Consider the following 16942-nt stretch of genomic DNA (forward strand, 5'->3'; position numbering starts at 1 on the left):
CAGTTTAACTCACCACAGATGGGAATCCGACAACTCGTTTTAGAGAATTGTTGTCGAGGTTTGACAAGGCAACGTATGTGAAGTTGCATGCCTCAGACTGGCGTGGGTGCTAAATGTTTGTTTGCTCCCTGCTTCTCCCTCTCCAGGTGTCTCTGTTCTCGAGAGGGTTGAGCATGACTAATTCACAATGAAGCAGAAGGGACCAACGGGTTTCTTCTCCCATCCCACCTCCACTGGAGGGAATTTCCTTTTTAGTGAAGAGTCAGGGAAGGGGAATTACTCCTCCTCTTTCTCTCAGAGCTTCCTTTTCTGAATTCGGAGCCCCTGCAGGAGACATTTATTATCTTTCCTCTCAGGAGGTCCTTGCCAGCTGCTCCTCTACAGTCCTGGTCATCTCCAGTCTGGATCTATCCTTATCAAGACACCTCTCCTTATCACGACATCTCTCCTTATCAAGTCATCAGTGAAGATGTTTCTGGGACCCAGGGTGGGAGAGCCGACAGACCCTGCCTGAGCCATTTCCCACTTCTCTGACAGCTCCCGGGAGACTCCCATCTTCAAAGAGTAACCCAAGGCTTTCCCTCATCGTCTCCTGGGTCTTCACTGCAAAACAAAGGCAACCTCTCTGACCTCTTCCCTTTTCTGACTTGCCGTGTTGAGGTGTGCTTGTCAAGCTGATGCTGAGGGGCATGAGCTAGATACCATTCAGGGGGAAAGAAACAAACGTGCCAGGAAGCAGCTTAAAGGCTTCCCTGCCTCTGGGATGTGTTAATGGCCTTGCCTGGCATTCCCGTTCTTCCATAAACACTGACTTCTCCAAGCTGCCTGCCTCCACAGAGGCAGCCCCTGTGTTACTGGGTCCCTCTGTCCCGGGCTCTTCTGCACCTCCGTCTCTCGGCTCCATGCCCATCCTCCCATCCTCCCCTCGTAATGACAAATCGATGGTAATTGCTTCAGTGCAATGTTCAATCCTCAGACTGTTGGGAGAGAACTTAATGTCCAAAGAAGTCCCCAAGGAGCCACATGCTCCTTGAACCATGTAAAGGTGAGCAGAAAAGGGTGAATTTATATGCGGAAATCCTTTCTGGCATTAAAGTTTCATGGGAAAAACGGAACCCTTGGACTCATATTTCTGGTCAAAGCTTATTTTCCTTCATTCAGTACACATTTGTTGGACTCTTATTATGTACAAGGCCACAGTCTGGGTGGTATAGGAGAAAAGGAGATTAATTAATCAGTTTCAGATCTTTCCTGGAGGCTCCCTCACTGCCACATGCGTATACCTGCCAACAAGTTAGGGTATCATACCATCCATCTGTATATCCATCCACCCATCCATCCATCCATCCATCCACCCTTCCATCTATTTACTCACCCAGCAAGTATTTATTAAGTGCCTGCTATGAGCCAGGTTCTGTGACAGGCCCTGGAAGTACTGAGATAGTTGCAAGGCAAGGCATCTGTTAAAAGGCAGAAGTGATGAAGGTTTTAGGGATGGTCCTGTAAAAGAGATGCTGTTTAAGCTGGATTTTGAAGGGCAAGTACAATTTGGGCAGAATGCTTATGTCCATGCCTGTAAGATATGAGAAAGGTCGAGCCTCCCAGCTCATTTCCTTTCTTCCCCAGAATTTATGTGCATTCTCAAGGTTTATATTCATTCCCAAGGTCAATTCGAGCTCCCTCACAAAGCTCAGCCCCACAGGCTTTTCCTACCTGGGGCTCTACTTTCCCTCTGCTTCACATTGACCTGCCCCAACATGACATCAACCTCTTGCTCTTGATTTCCACAAGAATCACCAACACAAAGCATCTGTGTGAAGATAGCAGTGGGTCCCTCAGAACTTTCTGGCTTGTTCCATCTCCAGCCCAACTTGCAAATCCAAAGAGAGGTAGACAGTGCAATCACTCTCTCATCTCCATGTGGATCTCAGCAAGAAGAGAGCTGAGATTCATCTCCCCATTGACAGCGATGTAAGCCCCACAAGGGTGGGGGAGTTTGCCTATTGTGCTCACTGCTAATATTCCCAGAACCTAGATTGAAGCCTAGAACAGTGCCTGGCACGTGGTAGGGACTCAAGATATATATGTTAAGTTTGTTGAATGAATTATTCTGTTCCCCAGCTCCCTTAAAACACTTGAATGGGAAACAAAAGGGTGGAGATACCACTGTAACAGCAACAATGGTCATGACACAAAGCTCTCCAGCATTATCCTGTCACATTTGGAATAAAGCCCAAAGGTCTCCAGGTGGTCTAGATGCTCCCTTTGACACATGTTGCTCCAGACACACTGGTTTTCTTGCATCTCCCTTGACAACACCGAGCACACTGCTGCTCCAGGACCTGTTGCAGAGGTCATTTCTCTACCCAAATTGCACTTCTCCATCACCCCACAAGGCTCACTCCTGCACCTCCTTCAGGTCTCTGCTCAAATGTCATCTCCTGCCTTAGTTTCCTCATTACACGCATTACTGCCTGCCATTATCTTATACATTATTTATGGATTGCCTCTTCCCTTTGAGAATGGTAGCTCCATAAGAGCTTTATTTTATTCACTCCTGTATTCTCAGTGTTTGGGACCATGCCTAGCAAACAGTGAACACCACATAAATACTTGCTGTTGAGTGAACGAATGGTTATGAGTGAACATGGCCTCTCCACAAACCTAGGGATGGGGGTGGGAATCAGTAGTGGCCTGGAAGAGGAGTCAAAGAGGTCATTACCTGAATGAAAAGAAAAAGTGTAGAGGAGAAGCTTGGCAACTAGATCGAACCCTGAAAAGACAGATCGATTAGACTAAGAGCAGTTGTCCAGGATGGTGGAAAGGTCAAGACCTCCACTGGCCCATGTGGTGCCCTTGTGTAAATGAGAGAAATAATGTCCCTTAGTCTAGGTGGATGTAGCTTTGTGCAGGGGGCTCTGCATGGTGAGTGCAGTATGGGCTGGATTTCAGTTGACATCCACCACCATGTGTCAGTGCCTCCGTGCAGGGTGCATCTTGTTTCACCCTACCTGATGGTTTCAGGAAGTTGGTCAGTTGAGGTCTTGTTAGGGACAAATGTGAGTGTCCACCATGGCATTTCTCTGTTGCTGAGTTTGGAAAGAAAAAGCAACAACCACCCTGAATTTGAGCTTGGTGAAGACTTGCCCAAAGTCACACAGCCGCTAGAGGGCAGAACTGAGATCTGGGAGCCTTCCAATCAGACGACTCGGTGTATCGACTTGGGTCATCCTCTTGCTATTCAAAGCTCAGCCCAAGGACCAGCTGTATTGGCATCACCTGGGAGTTTTAAAGAAATGCAGGATTTCAGGCTCTGCCCCAGACCTACAGATTCAGAATCTGCATTTTTGTAAGTTCCTCAGGTGAATTTTGTATGCACTGAAGTTTGGGGAATACTGTACTCCTCCCAGATTTCAGGCTGCTATCTTTATTATTTTTCTACTTAACTCGAGGCTGGATCACCTTACTTCATCCATCTGGCCTGTCACCAGATGTTATTCACAGGGCCAGCCAGCTTGGAGTTCTAGAAAGAGCCCTGGGCATTTAGTTGTGTTTCAACGGCTGTGTGATGTTGGACAGATCTTTCATTCCTAAGAGCTTCCTAATCTGAAAAAAAGTGGGAACAATGACCCAGCACTTTTATGGGGCTCAAATGACATGATGGATGTGAGAGTGCCCTTGTCAATCCTAAAATTCTGTCCGAACACACAGCATTACTGCTCCCACATAATGGAGCATATGAAGGCCTCTGACAGAGACCACTCATCTCTAGAATGCTGTTTCAACAAATTAGAAGGAGGGAGAAAATGAATGGTCTGGGGTTAGTAGACTCTAATTAGCAGACTGGAATAGACATAGGAGTCCATAGATTCATTTAGCTTACAGGGGTGACTAACTGACCCCTGGGAGATTCACACAAGGCTTTGATCGTGGGATTAGCGCTACTCTGGGGAAATTCTGAAGGTTAGTAAAAATTAGGTGGGACATTTTCCAGAGAGGGAGATTTTTAGGGTTGCCATGTGTGGTGAGTTAGTGGGAGGGGAGAAAGACTCCTGCAGATAAGCTGCCTGGTCCTCAGTATGACCAGGGATGTCTTATCACTTCCATGCCTGACCACTGCCTGGCTATCACACTTTTCATGTTGTGTCTAGATGGTCTGTGCCACATGGAAGTGGTCAGTAACACTGCAGCCACTTAGCTGGTCATGAGCTTGGGGAATGCCATTTGTTAGAAAAAAAATAGCTCAGACCACAGTGGTGCTCTTGGGATCCTTAAGAGAGATGGTTGGCTGCCCACCTCTATCAAAAGGCGGGGCACGTTGAGTGTTCAGTAATTTCTCAATGGATGAATGAATGAACGGAAACCTTTGCCTTTAGAAAGATTTCTCAGTCTCAGTAAGACCTACCCTAACCATCATGTTTTAAAATTAAGCTCAGCCATCTATACAGCTCTCCATCCTGTTTATCCTGCTCTATCTTTTTGTTTGTTTGTTTGTTTTTATCCGTAGCACTTATTCACTCTTAACATACTATATACTTAACTTAATTGTTCATTATCTGTTCTCCACTTCTCAGAATGGAAAGCTACTAGAGCATGGATCTTTATCTCTTTTAATTCACTGATACATCCCTAAAACAGTACACAGCATAGAGTAGATGCTCAACAAACATTTGTTGAATCAAACTGGATTAAGTGAATTAGAGAGAGTGGCCATGTCAGACCTAAGTTCTTATCTGGTTCTGCCACCAAATTATTGTCTAACAAGGGGGCATGTCTTCTGGAACCCCAGTTTCCACATCTGTACAATGAAGGGATTTGGGTCTATCTCTAAGGGCATTTTCAGCTCTAATTTAGTTGCCTTTCAGGACGGCTTTGGAAGTGCTGAAGAGGGTTCTATAAAGGAAATGAACAGACCTGGGTGGGAGTTCTGCTCTGACACTTCTTAAGCCCTGAGACTTCGGGTGAGACTCTGACTTCTACTCCATATATGCTGCTCCTAGCACTGTCTCTGGCATATCTTATAAATTGATTAAATGTGAGCTTCTGCCTTCTTCTCCCCATCTGGGCCTGGATGTCTTGTTGCCAAATGAGTCCCAGCTCACACAATCACATAACAATGAGTTGAAAGGACTTTGCACACTATAAAGTCTTCCTCAGATGTAAGGGGTTATGATGGCTACATACACACCCAACCCCTGACCTTTATCCACACAGATGAGATTGAGACCATAGTTGCTATTTATACCCAAACCGTCTCATGATTCACTGGCCTCACTGCTTGTCAGAAATGTTGCACCTGACGAGATCAAATTCACATTGGTTTATCAAAGTCTAATTAAAACTTGATCATCGTGTCTAACATGCTGCCTTATTATTTTGGCTTAATTAAGGTGACGAGAGGAGGCTGAAAGCAGCAAATCCAGCAGTGCTGTGATACAACATCTGGAGAGGAATGGGGCCTAGCCAGATGAGCAATTAAGTTGAGCTATACACATAGCGAGGATCTTTGCATCTGCCAGCCCTTCTTCAATACAGGGTTTGTGAAAGCCAGACCAGGGTGCTCTTCTCCACCTTCTAAAATATCAGGAACTAGTCAGACCCTTCAGAGAACATGGTGGCAAAGCTACCACTGTGAGGAAGGTTCTGCTGTCATGGTTTTTAGTCACTGGGGGAAGGAAAAAGGGAGCATCTGACAACTAGGAGAAACTAATTCTCCATTTGGCCTTGGATTTGGTCAGCTGTTGTCATGACGTTGACGTGAATCATGCCAGGAGAACTCAGTCCTCTTTGAAATGTCATCACTCATCTATTCAGTTATGAAACACCTGAAATTGGGCACTTCTGCATCTACTCCCAGGAATAGGCAGGAAGCATGGGGTAAAATGTTCAAACAGAATTGTTCAAAATTCTCAGCAACACCAAAGATGTAAATTGCTCCATTAGACTTATGATAACAGGGTAGGCTAGCTGCTGTAACAAAGAGACCCTGGGATAAGAAGCCTCTGAAATGGCTTCCAATGATCCCTATCTCCTGGCTTTCATATTCTTGTGTAATTCCCTCTGATTGAGCATGCGCTGGACCTAGTGACTTGCTTCTAATGAATAGAATGCAGCAAAAAGATGGGAGGTCACTTTGGAGATTAGGCTACAAGGGATTGTGATTTCTGTCTTGCCAGCTCTCCCTCTGGCTCTTCTTGCTTGCTGGCTCTGATGAAGCAAGCCGCCATGTTGTGAGCTGCCCCACGGAGAGGTCCACATAGCCAGGAGCTGAAGGCTGCCTCCGGCCAACAGCCCTCGAGGAACTAAATCCTGCCAACAATCACATGAGTGAACTTCGAAGCAAAGACTTCCTTCTGCAGTTGAGGCTTAAGCTGACTGTAGCCCTGGCTGACACCTTGATCTCAGCCTGAAAGTGACTTTGAAGTAGAAGATCCAGTTAAGCTATACATAGATTCCTGACCCACAGAACTTGTAAGATAATAAATGTCACTGTTTTGAGACATTAAATTTGGGGTGATTTGTTACACAGTAATAGATAATGAATACAGACCCCAATGTGAATAATGGCTCAAATAAAATAGAAATTTATGTCTAGTACTTGTAACTGTGCTTAAATAGACTGTCATTTTCAACATTTTCAACGGTTTCCAAGAATGCCCTGAAGTTATCTCCATTTCAGCCAGTTCCCAAGAAGGGAACAAGAGTGTGATGGAGCATGTATGGGAATTTTTTAAAAATTTAAAAATTGTGATAAAATATGCATAACGTAAAATCCACTGTAGCAGCACCATTTACAATAGCCAAGACATGGAAGCAACTTAAATGTCCATCAACAGATGAATGGATAAAGAAGATGTGGTATATATATACAATGGAATATTACTCAGCTGTAAAAAGAATGAAACAATGCCATTTGCAGCAACATGGATAGACATAGAGATTATCATACTAAGTGAAATAAGTCAGACAGAGAAAGACAAATATCGTATGATATCACCTATTTGTGAAATCTAAAAAAAGAAAAAGATACAAATGAACTTACTTACAAAACAGAAACAGATTCACAGCCTTCTAAAAGAAACTTATGGTTACCAAAGGGGAAATGTAGGGGGGGGATAAATTAGGAGTTTGGGATTAACAAATACATACTACTTTACATAAAATAGATAATCAACAAAGACCTACTGTTTAGCACAGGGAACTCTACTCAATATTCTGTAATAACCTATATGGGAAAAGAATCTGAAAAAGAATAGATATGTGTATATATATATAACTGAATCACTTTGCTATACACCTGAAACTAAGACAACATAGTAAATCAACTATATTCCCATAAAAAATAAAAATTAAATTTAACGATCTACTATTTTAACCATTTTTAATACATAGTTTAGTGGCATTCAGTACATTCACATTTCTGTGTACCCATCATCACCACCATTCATCTGTAGAGCTGTTTCATCTTGCAAAACTGATGGATAGGAATTTTTAAGGGCCAAGCCTAGAAGTGGTACACATCATCTCGTCTCATATTTCAAGGGCTAGAACTTGGTCTCATAGCCACACCTATAAGAGTGGAGGTGGAGAGTGTAGCAAGGGAGACTGGAAAGTGTAGTCTATCTGTGTATCCAAGAGAAGAGGAAACCATGGATTTTTGGATGAAAAAAAGTACATACTTATGTACAACAGTATTTACATTCTAAAATAATACCACGTCATTATTACAATGCAAACACCACTAACTCAGGGATAAACTAACCCATAGCCCCATGTGATCATTCTGGCTCCACAGCCCCTCACTGCTATGTGCTTAGTTTTAGAATCAAGGACTTTTAACGGAAGGCTGTAAAAATGTAGGTGGCAAAAGATTACTTGGCGTTTCTTTGAGAAACTTTGCAAAATGTATTCTAGACCTGTTATATCACCATATCACTGTTCACGCCCTGCACACTTCGTAATGGCTTTTTTAATTGCTTGGGACGCTTCCTAGAACCCAGGATTTTGTGCTCTAAAGACTCTCCTCTCCTGAAGGCAGCTTTTTTCATCGTTGTCTCATCACATCAAAGATGGCTGAAGTGGAGTTGATGGCACCTTCTCTTCCCCAGCTGGACGATAACAACTTCTGAGATGGGGCTCTGGGGAAGCCCCGCCCATCTAGAGAGGGTTTGCTTTCACAGTCAAAAGAGAAGTGCCCTTTTGAGGCCATTTGAATTTTGCATTGCCTGAGATATGGCCAGAGAAATGGGTTCCATTCCTTAAATCTCTCATTTCCAGCACCTTTTAGAGTCTGTTTTCATGAGAAAGTGTTGAGCAATGAAATAAAAAAAGAGCAATCACCCTATAATCTTGCATTTTCTCTTCAAGCCCACATATTAGAGTTTAGGGTGAGTGGCTTTGCAAATTCCCTGTCTGTGAAAAGTTCATTTTAAGACCCACTGCCTTAAAAATTGCCAAGTGGACTGAAATTTCCATTTCTGTATGAGTAGCTGGCACTTCTATCAGTTTTAGGTATTCCAGTTCTACTTATCTCACTTTGCGTAGTGCCATGGTGGTATCTAAGCAACATTCTTTTGGTGTATATTGGCTTATGGTGCCTGACTGGGTGAGGTGATACTCGCACCCACTGACCCCATTCCTGAGGCTAGAATCCCTGTCCTCAAGGAGTTTACAGTCTATGGAGAGACATAGCATCAATATAATGCAGTGAGAGTAGGTAGAAGTTTGCAGGGGATGCTATGGTGGCAGAGAGGAGAGTCATCTAATCCATTCTGGAGGAAGAAGGGGAAGTCAGAGAAACTTTCTAAGGAGGTAATATACAAACAGCATTGTAAAGGATAAGTAGGAGTTAGCCAAGAAGAGCAGAAGGAAAGATTGTGTAAGGAAGAAGAGTCAACATCAGTAAAGTTAGAGATGTGAGAATGTGATACGTACTTGGAACCACAAGTAGTGGGGAAAGGCACTAGAGTGGTGACTATCATAGGCTTCTGGAGTCTGGCAGACATGGATTCAAATCCTAAATCTACCAATTGCTGCTGTGTGATTATGGGCACATCACTAACTTCTCCTTGCCTTGGTTTTCTCACCTGTAAGATGGGGTAATGGAAAAATCTACCACATAGGGTGGTTGAGAAGATGAAGAGAAAGATGTGTTTAGCATTGCATCTGGACCATATGAAAACCTGGATAAATGCTATTACCCAGTAGGCAAGTATAGATGTGAGTCTGGTAGATCTATGCTAGAGATGTAGTCTAGAAAATGATCAACACAGAGATGACCATTGAGGCATGAGAGGGAGTGAAACTATATAAGTTAGCTTTTGCTGCATAGTAAATTATCCCCAAACTTAGTGGCTTCAAACAACTATGAATTATTGTTCATGAGTTTGTAAATTCTGTCATCTTGGACAGGCTTGGCTGATCTCAAATGGGCTTGCTCCTGTGTCCATGGTCAGCTGGCAGGTTGGCTGAGGCTGGTTGGTCTCAGGGGGATTCACTCACCAGCTGCTTGCTTGGTTACTGGCTGAGGTGACTAAGCCATAGACTCTTATCATCCAGGTAGCTAGCCCAGGCTTGGATCTGGTACACCATTACTTTGCCATATTCTCTGGGCCAAAGTAAGTCAAGGACAGTCCAAATTCAAGAGGTAGAGAAATAAACTCTACTTCTTGATAGGAGGAGTTGCAAAGTTATATTATAAAGAGCATAGAATACAAGGAAAGGTAGAAAATTGGGATCATTTGTGCAAATAATCTACCATAGAATGCATCCAATATTAAGGTATAGCAAGAAAAAGAGAAGAAACCCCAGCCCAGAACTCTGTCATTCAAGGTCAAGGAGAGGAAGACTAAATGGTAACTTCAGTGTTCATGGGAAGACCAGGAGAGTGCGCCAAGGGGAGGAGAGAGTTTCTAGGAGGGAGAAGTGGTTAACAGCATCAGACTGCCAAGAATCCAAGGTGCGTGATGACTGAAAGATGACAACTGGGATTCACATGGAGGTCATTTCAAACAGAGGACAATGACGAGGGCAGGTTCACGATGAAAGCAAGGCTATGATGGTTTGTGGAGACTGTTCAGTAAGGATTGGAGACACAAACAGTGTTGACAACATTTTCAGAAAGTTTTAATAAGAAAATAGGAGAGGGATCTGGCAGTAACTAGTTAGGGGAAGAGAGAAGGCTAGGTTCTTTAAAACCTTTTTAAAGTTGGGGGCAACCTGAGAAGTTTCAATGCAGTTAGGAAGGAGCTGGTAAGGGAGTGGATGAACAATATAGGGAATAGAGGGGATTAAAAAAAAGAAGATTCATGAAAAGTAAAAGGGAATGAGGTCCAAGCAGAAATATTACTTTTATACAGAAGGAGAGATTTGTAACCAGAGAGAGATAAGAAAGAATAGTTTTAGACTGAAGTAAGGTTGACAGAAGAAGACTGAGGTAGTTCTACTTTCTGATAGCTTGTATATTCTCTGTGAAGTAGGAGTGGATTCATCCACTCAGATAGAAGGGGAAGTGGGGTCTAAGAAAGGGTTAAACTCTGCAATGGCCACTGTGGCGAATGAGAGAGAACTGGCAAGAGAAGTAGAGGATTGCCAGGCAGCACTGAGGGTCCATCTGAAGTTGGAGACCATAAATTTAGAGTGGCACCAAGGGTTTATAGTGACACCAGTCTGTATGGATTTCCAGCAGTGCTTAGCAACCAGAGATGAGTGATAATTGGATTCATCCAAAGGTAGTATTTTGCCAGAATTTGAGTTGGGGGAACACTGGGGCAAGAGTATTGGTAAAAGAGAGGTTGAAATGATAAGAAATAGTATCTATGCTGGATAGGGAAGGAAGTAAAGATAGGAGGGGCTGGTATACAGAGAGGAATGAATGCTGGTGTTATGGCCCAGCAAGGTAACACTTCAAGTTCATCTCTAAGGAGTGAATTTCACAATGCTTTGTATAGGCCATGCTCCTCAGTCTTCTCCATACTTTGACATCTTTCAGTTTGCTCCTAATCAAGTACTCTACACCCCAATTACTTTAATGACTCACATCCCATAAAGAGCTGGAAAGGGCAGGCGATCAATAAAGATAGGACAGTAAGCCTTCCACAGGCTTTCAGTAAATGAAACCAGCACCTACTCAATTGCTCAAGTCAAAATCTTAGGAGTCAGTCTTCAGTCCTTCATCTCCCTCACTCTCTGTCGCTGAATCTATCACCAAATGCCCCTGGCTCCAATTCCCAATATATCTCTGTGTCTGTTTCTCACCATCTATACTGCTGTCACCTGGGTCCAAGCCACCATTATCTCTTACTGGCACCTCAGAAATAGCCTCCCACTGGTCTCTTTGCTTCACCCATTGCCCCCACAAATTCATTGTTCACACAATAGCCAGGGTGCTCTTTTAGGAATATGTCAGATCATATGTAGTCACTTTTCTGCCTAAAAACTCTTCAAAGATTTCCCATTGCTCTTAAGATGAAATGAAATTCCTTACCAGTGAGTTCAGGCCAAGGAATCAGTGAAAAGTTCCTGTGATGAGAGGGAGCAGAGTAATATGGGGCACTGCGAGGCCAGTGTGGGTTAGAGAGGAAGGTGTCAGGGAATGAGGGATGTTCCGTGAGGATGGAGAGTTAGGCAGAGGCTGGACCACCGGGGTCTTGGAGGCGGTGGTGGCAAGAAGTTGGGGTAGTCACAGTTTGAAAAGACCATTCTGTCTGCAGGGTGGAGACCAGACAGAGAGGAGACAAGAAGGACTGCAGTGAGACCAGTTATGAGGACGTTATAATATTCAGGCAGGAGGTGATGACAGCTTGGACCAGCCGGTGCTGGAGATGGAGAAAAGCAAATGGCTTTGAGAGATAGTTCAGGAGAAAAAGTGAAAGGCTTAGAACACCCACCCTACCCCCCTGCTCCTCTATTTGCTGGCTAGTGCCTCCTCATTATTCTGAGGTCAACTTCCACATTCTCAGGGAGTCTTTCCCTGACATTCCAGGCAAGGTTATACAGAAACCCAATAAATGTCTGTGGAGCTGACATGATAGAGAATATTCTTGTAAAGACGGAAGAGACCTGAGCGTTATATGGACTAAAGGAAAAGATCTGGTGGAGAGGGAGAAAGTAAAAATATCAAAGAGGAGAGGTAATTGGTGGAGTGTGGTTCCCAAGCAGGAGAGGGGCATAGAATCTGGAACCCGGGCAGAGGGTCAACCTTGGATCAGAGGAAACATCTAGTCCTGCACTCTCAGTGGGCTGGGATTACACTGGGAGACAGTGATGCCATGCTGGTGACTAGACCTGTGGTTACCAGTTCTTCCTTATTTTAAGCTCTTTTTGAACTTCAAAATATTTCCTGAATTCCTGAATGTAGCTGTATTTTAATATCCATTGATTGAGAAAATACATAATGGCAAGAGGCAACATGAGTTCAGAAAATCTTTTTTTTTTTTTTTTTTTTTTTCAGTACGTGGGCCTCTCACTGTTGTGGCCTCTCCCGTTGCGGAGCACAGGCTCCAGACGCGCAGGCTCAGCGGCCATGGCTCACGGGCCCAGCCGCTCCGCGGCATGTGGGATCTTCCCGGACCGGGGCACGAGCCCATGTCCCCTGCATCGGCAGGCGGACTCTCAACCACCGCGCCACCAGGGAAGCCCCTGCCTTTTTTATATCCCCAGCATCTAGCATTAGACATGAGACAAAATAGGTTTTTGAAAATTATAGTTAAATGAATGAACATAGAATTATTTACATGATGACTTTATTATAATTTAAAATGAGATGCCCAGATATTCTCACATATTATAATTCTTTTTTTAAAAAAAGTCCTGCTTTCTTTCCTCCTAGTGATTAAGATCATTCAAATTCAACCCATTTCCGTTAGGTCCTTGTTTTTGGATTCCTGTCTATTTAAGCCGAGGAACCCTGCCCTGGCTCAGGTTCATTTTTCTGTTTCTAGACAGTCTTCAGCAATGCATCATCTTAGTAAAGTGCTGGCTCATTCCACTGAGTAAAACGTACTAACTGTGCAGGCACATCCTGTCCTTTAGATGTTCCAGCTCAAAACTCAAATTTCTGCATTTACACAAGCTTATTTGGCCAAATGTATCTTGCTGGATTAGTTTAAGCCACCGCACAGGCTGACTTTGTATTTTGAACATTAATGTACAAATCTGAAGCGAGGCATCACCTGGTTTTACGTGAATGAAATAAAGAGGCATTTCAGCCCTTAGCACTTTAATTGGATCCTTTTGACGAGAAAGGCCAACAGAGACACCAAATCTCAGGATATGATTCTTCAGCTTCAGGCTGTCCTTGGAATAATGGAGAGAAAGCTGGCTGCGTGAGCTCTTGGAGGTACTACTCACCGGGAACAAATTGACAAATGGATTTGAAAGTTCAAGTGAAGAGTCAACTACCATTTCACAGGTGGCCCAATCTTACCATTGAGTAAGTGTGGTTCTTCCGGTCACAAATATAAAGTGGTGAAAATGTCCCTCAAGGGTAGTAGACAATGAGAAGTATGGCTTTGGAGATGGGAAAGACTGAATGGTGGTCTTGAAATAAATGGCACTGCACACACACACACACACACACACAGATGCTGTAGGGCTGGGCCCCAGACACTGCTCACGTAGACTCCTGCTCTGATTGGCAAACTCCCCTGGATCCTCAGCCTCTTCTCCCAGTATCCCATCCACCTCTTGCCCTTGTGAAAACATGGCTGCCCCCTGACGATATCACTGCTCAGACAGCCTCTCAGGTGGAAACAGCATCTTCAGGTTTGTATTTCCAACTGCCTTGGGACCAGAGACGGAGGCCTGGTTATTCTCCTTACTCCTTGTGGCTGCTTCCCAACCACCTCTCTCTTTTCAAAAGCCACTGTTCCTCTGAGACTCAGCTCCCCTCATACACACACCTCCATTGCTGCCACCACTGGCCTGGTCATTCCCCATTCACTGAACACTTAGTCCACGGTTCTTTAGTTTCCTTTAGGTCTCAGTTGCTGAGTACCCTAAGGTCCACATAAATAATCCATCTAATACCCTGTTGCCATTGTTGAATTGTGCCCCTCAAGTTCACATGTTGAAGTCCTAACCCCTAGTACCTTGGAATACAGCTGTATTTGAAGACTGTTAAAAACTCATTCACAACCCTTGCTGAAGAGCACCAAGGCAGACTATTCAGGAGACTATTGCAATAGGTATAGGGACTCCCCCACTGGGGTTTTGCAGTAGAGGAGAGACCGGGCTCAACTGCGGATACAATAAGGAAAAGTGGGGATTTTATAGCCAAGGAGCCAGGTAGGGGGGTCGGTAGATAGAATATTACTAAGATGAAGCATCGGGGTAAAGGAGGATTCTATCCAAACTGACCTAACAAAATTCTTGCTCAAGGCATGCCACGGGGATCAGACTCAGCAGGGGCATGGTGGAGGATGAGGAAGCCTGATTAGATATCAAGGGGATTTTGGTTAAAGTGACTTATCAGGACTCTTGCTAAAATTGGGTAATACAAGAAAATCCAAAAGTCAGGACATATTTGAGAAGAGAATTCAGAGATCCTGACAAGAGTTTAGTCAAAGAGAGGATCTTTGTCAAGATAGAGCCTTTAACAAAGTAATTAAGGTAAAATGAGAATATGTGGGTAGGTCCTAATCCAATATGACTGGTATCCTTACAAGAAGAGGAGATTAGGTACACATAAGACTGCGGGACCATTCTCTGAGTACACTGAGAGGACAGCCATCTACAAGCCAAGAAGAGAGGTCTTAGAAGAAACCAAACCATTATGTTGGACTTCTGGCCTCCAGAATGCTGAGAAAATCAATTTCTGCTAAGTAACCCAACCTATGGTATTTTGTTATGGCAGCCCAAGGAAACTAACATGCCCATCTTTTTTTCCCACATTTTATATACAATTGATTCTCGTTAGCAATTCAAAAACAAATGGGAGTCATTTGATTTTTTTCATTACACACATTTAAAACCATTCTACTTAAAACAATATAATAGACTTACAGAACTAAAAACCAAGGACTTTAATTTCAAATATTGTCAGAATGACTGAATGTGATTATCTTTTTCTTCCTGTAATACATCCATCTTTTGCGCTTTTGTACCTCCTCATCTCCAAGGACACTTTCTTCCACTCCAAAAACGATGTCCAAGGTCTTTCCTCTGGACTCCAAACTATCACCCCAAATGGTACTGATATCTCCCAAATTATAATTCCAGCACCCTGCCCTGTGACTACAACTTATCCTTACATTCACTTTTTCAAGTGCCCCCACTAATCATTCTGAAATACACATTGATTCCCATCTCCCCTAATGCACATAATGTCCCTCCCTCATCGGCTCTCCTTTGTCATCACTTCCCTTCTATTATCACTGAGATTCTGGGGTCCATTTGCTATAGCCGCCCCCTTGCAAAGAACCTCAACTCCCTTGCTCATCTCTTCATTTTGCATATACTCTTCTGAAAAACTCCACCTATGGATAAACTCAACCATTTGTCTTCTCCATGCCTGCATCCAAGCAAGTTAAATATATCACACATCCAAGCTGATCAGCTTCTCTTTGTATCACTTTTTAATTCGACCCCTTTCTTCACCAAGATCTACGCTTGGAAATATCATACTGAATGTACATGAAAATCAGCCTGTCTGGAGGAGCACCCTCATCAGTGGCCAGCAATACCACTCTCTAAAAAGTCTACATCATGCTTTCCCTCTCGAAAACCTTCTACACCCCAAGTCTGTTGGCTTCCTCCATGGCAAAAGTTCTAGAAGGGGAGGACCACATCTACACTATACTTGCTCATCTTCCAGATTTCCAGATTTTACTCAGTGCAGTCTGGATTTAGCTTCCCCTGCTCGAACTGTAACTGATTTTTTCAAGGTTACCAGCAACCTCCTTGTTACTAAATCCTGCAGACACTTTTTTATTTTTATTTTTTTCAGCCACGTTGGGTCTTCGTTGCTGCATGCCGGCTCTCTCTAGTTGCGGCGAGTGGGGGCTACTCTTCATCGCAATGCACGGGCTTCTCATTGCAGTGGCTTCTCTTGTTGCGGAGCACGGGCTCTAGGCGCGCAGGCTTCAGTAGTTGTGGCACTCGGACTTAGTAGTTGTGGCTCGCTGGCTCTACAGCGCAGGCTCAGTAGTTGTGGTGCACGGACTTAGCTGCTCCGCGGCATGTGGGATCTTCCTGGACCAGGGATGGAACCCGTGTCCCCTGCATTGGCAGGCGGAGTCCCAACCACTGCATCACCAGAAAAGTCCTCTCAGCTTCTTTTGATGTAGTTGATTGCTCCCCTCTCCTCAAAACACTCTCCGTGACATCACAGTCTCCTGGTTTTCTCTCATTCCTCTGGTCACTTCTCAGTCTTCTCACAGGTGTCCCCTTCTCTGCCCAATTGCTGTGTGTTGGACTTCTATATGGTCTTCTCTGTGGTCCCCAGGACTCCTTGGGACCTTTGCTCTCTCTTCACTCTCCTATGCTCTCATCCATTTCCAGAGCCTTGAGTGGCATCATAGGCTGATGACTCCCTAATCCATACCCCCAGATGAAACTCACCTCTGACTTCCACACATGCGTAACCAACTACCTCACTGACCTCTCCACTTGATTCTCAGATTTAACGTACCCAAATGTCCTCAAGCTCCTGTCTCTCCTCACACATGAACTTCTAGTCTTTCCCACCTTTGCAAATGGCACCACTTCTACTCAATTTCTCAAGTCAGAAATCTGGATGCCAGCCTTGCTTCTCCCTCTCCTTTAATCTTCCTTCATATCCAATCTATTATCAAGTTCAATTATTTCCATCTCTTAAATATAGCTTGAAACAAGATACTTTGCTCCCTCTACTGCTGCTATCTCCTAGTTCCAGTCACTTTCACTTCTTGCCAAGACAACTGCACTGGCCTCTCCTAGTTTCCCAGGTGTGGCTCTTGGCTGC

This window comes from Phocoena sinus, chromosome 1 (genome assembly GCF_008692025.1).
Source record: "Phocoena sinus isolate mPhoSin1 chromosome 1, mPhoSin1.pri, whole genome shotgun sequence".
Classification (NCBI taxonomy): Eukaryota; Metazoa; Chordata; class Mammalia; order Artiodactyla; family Phocoenidae; genus Phocoena; species Phocoena sinus.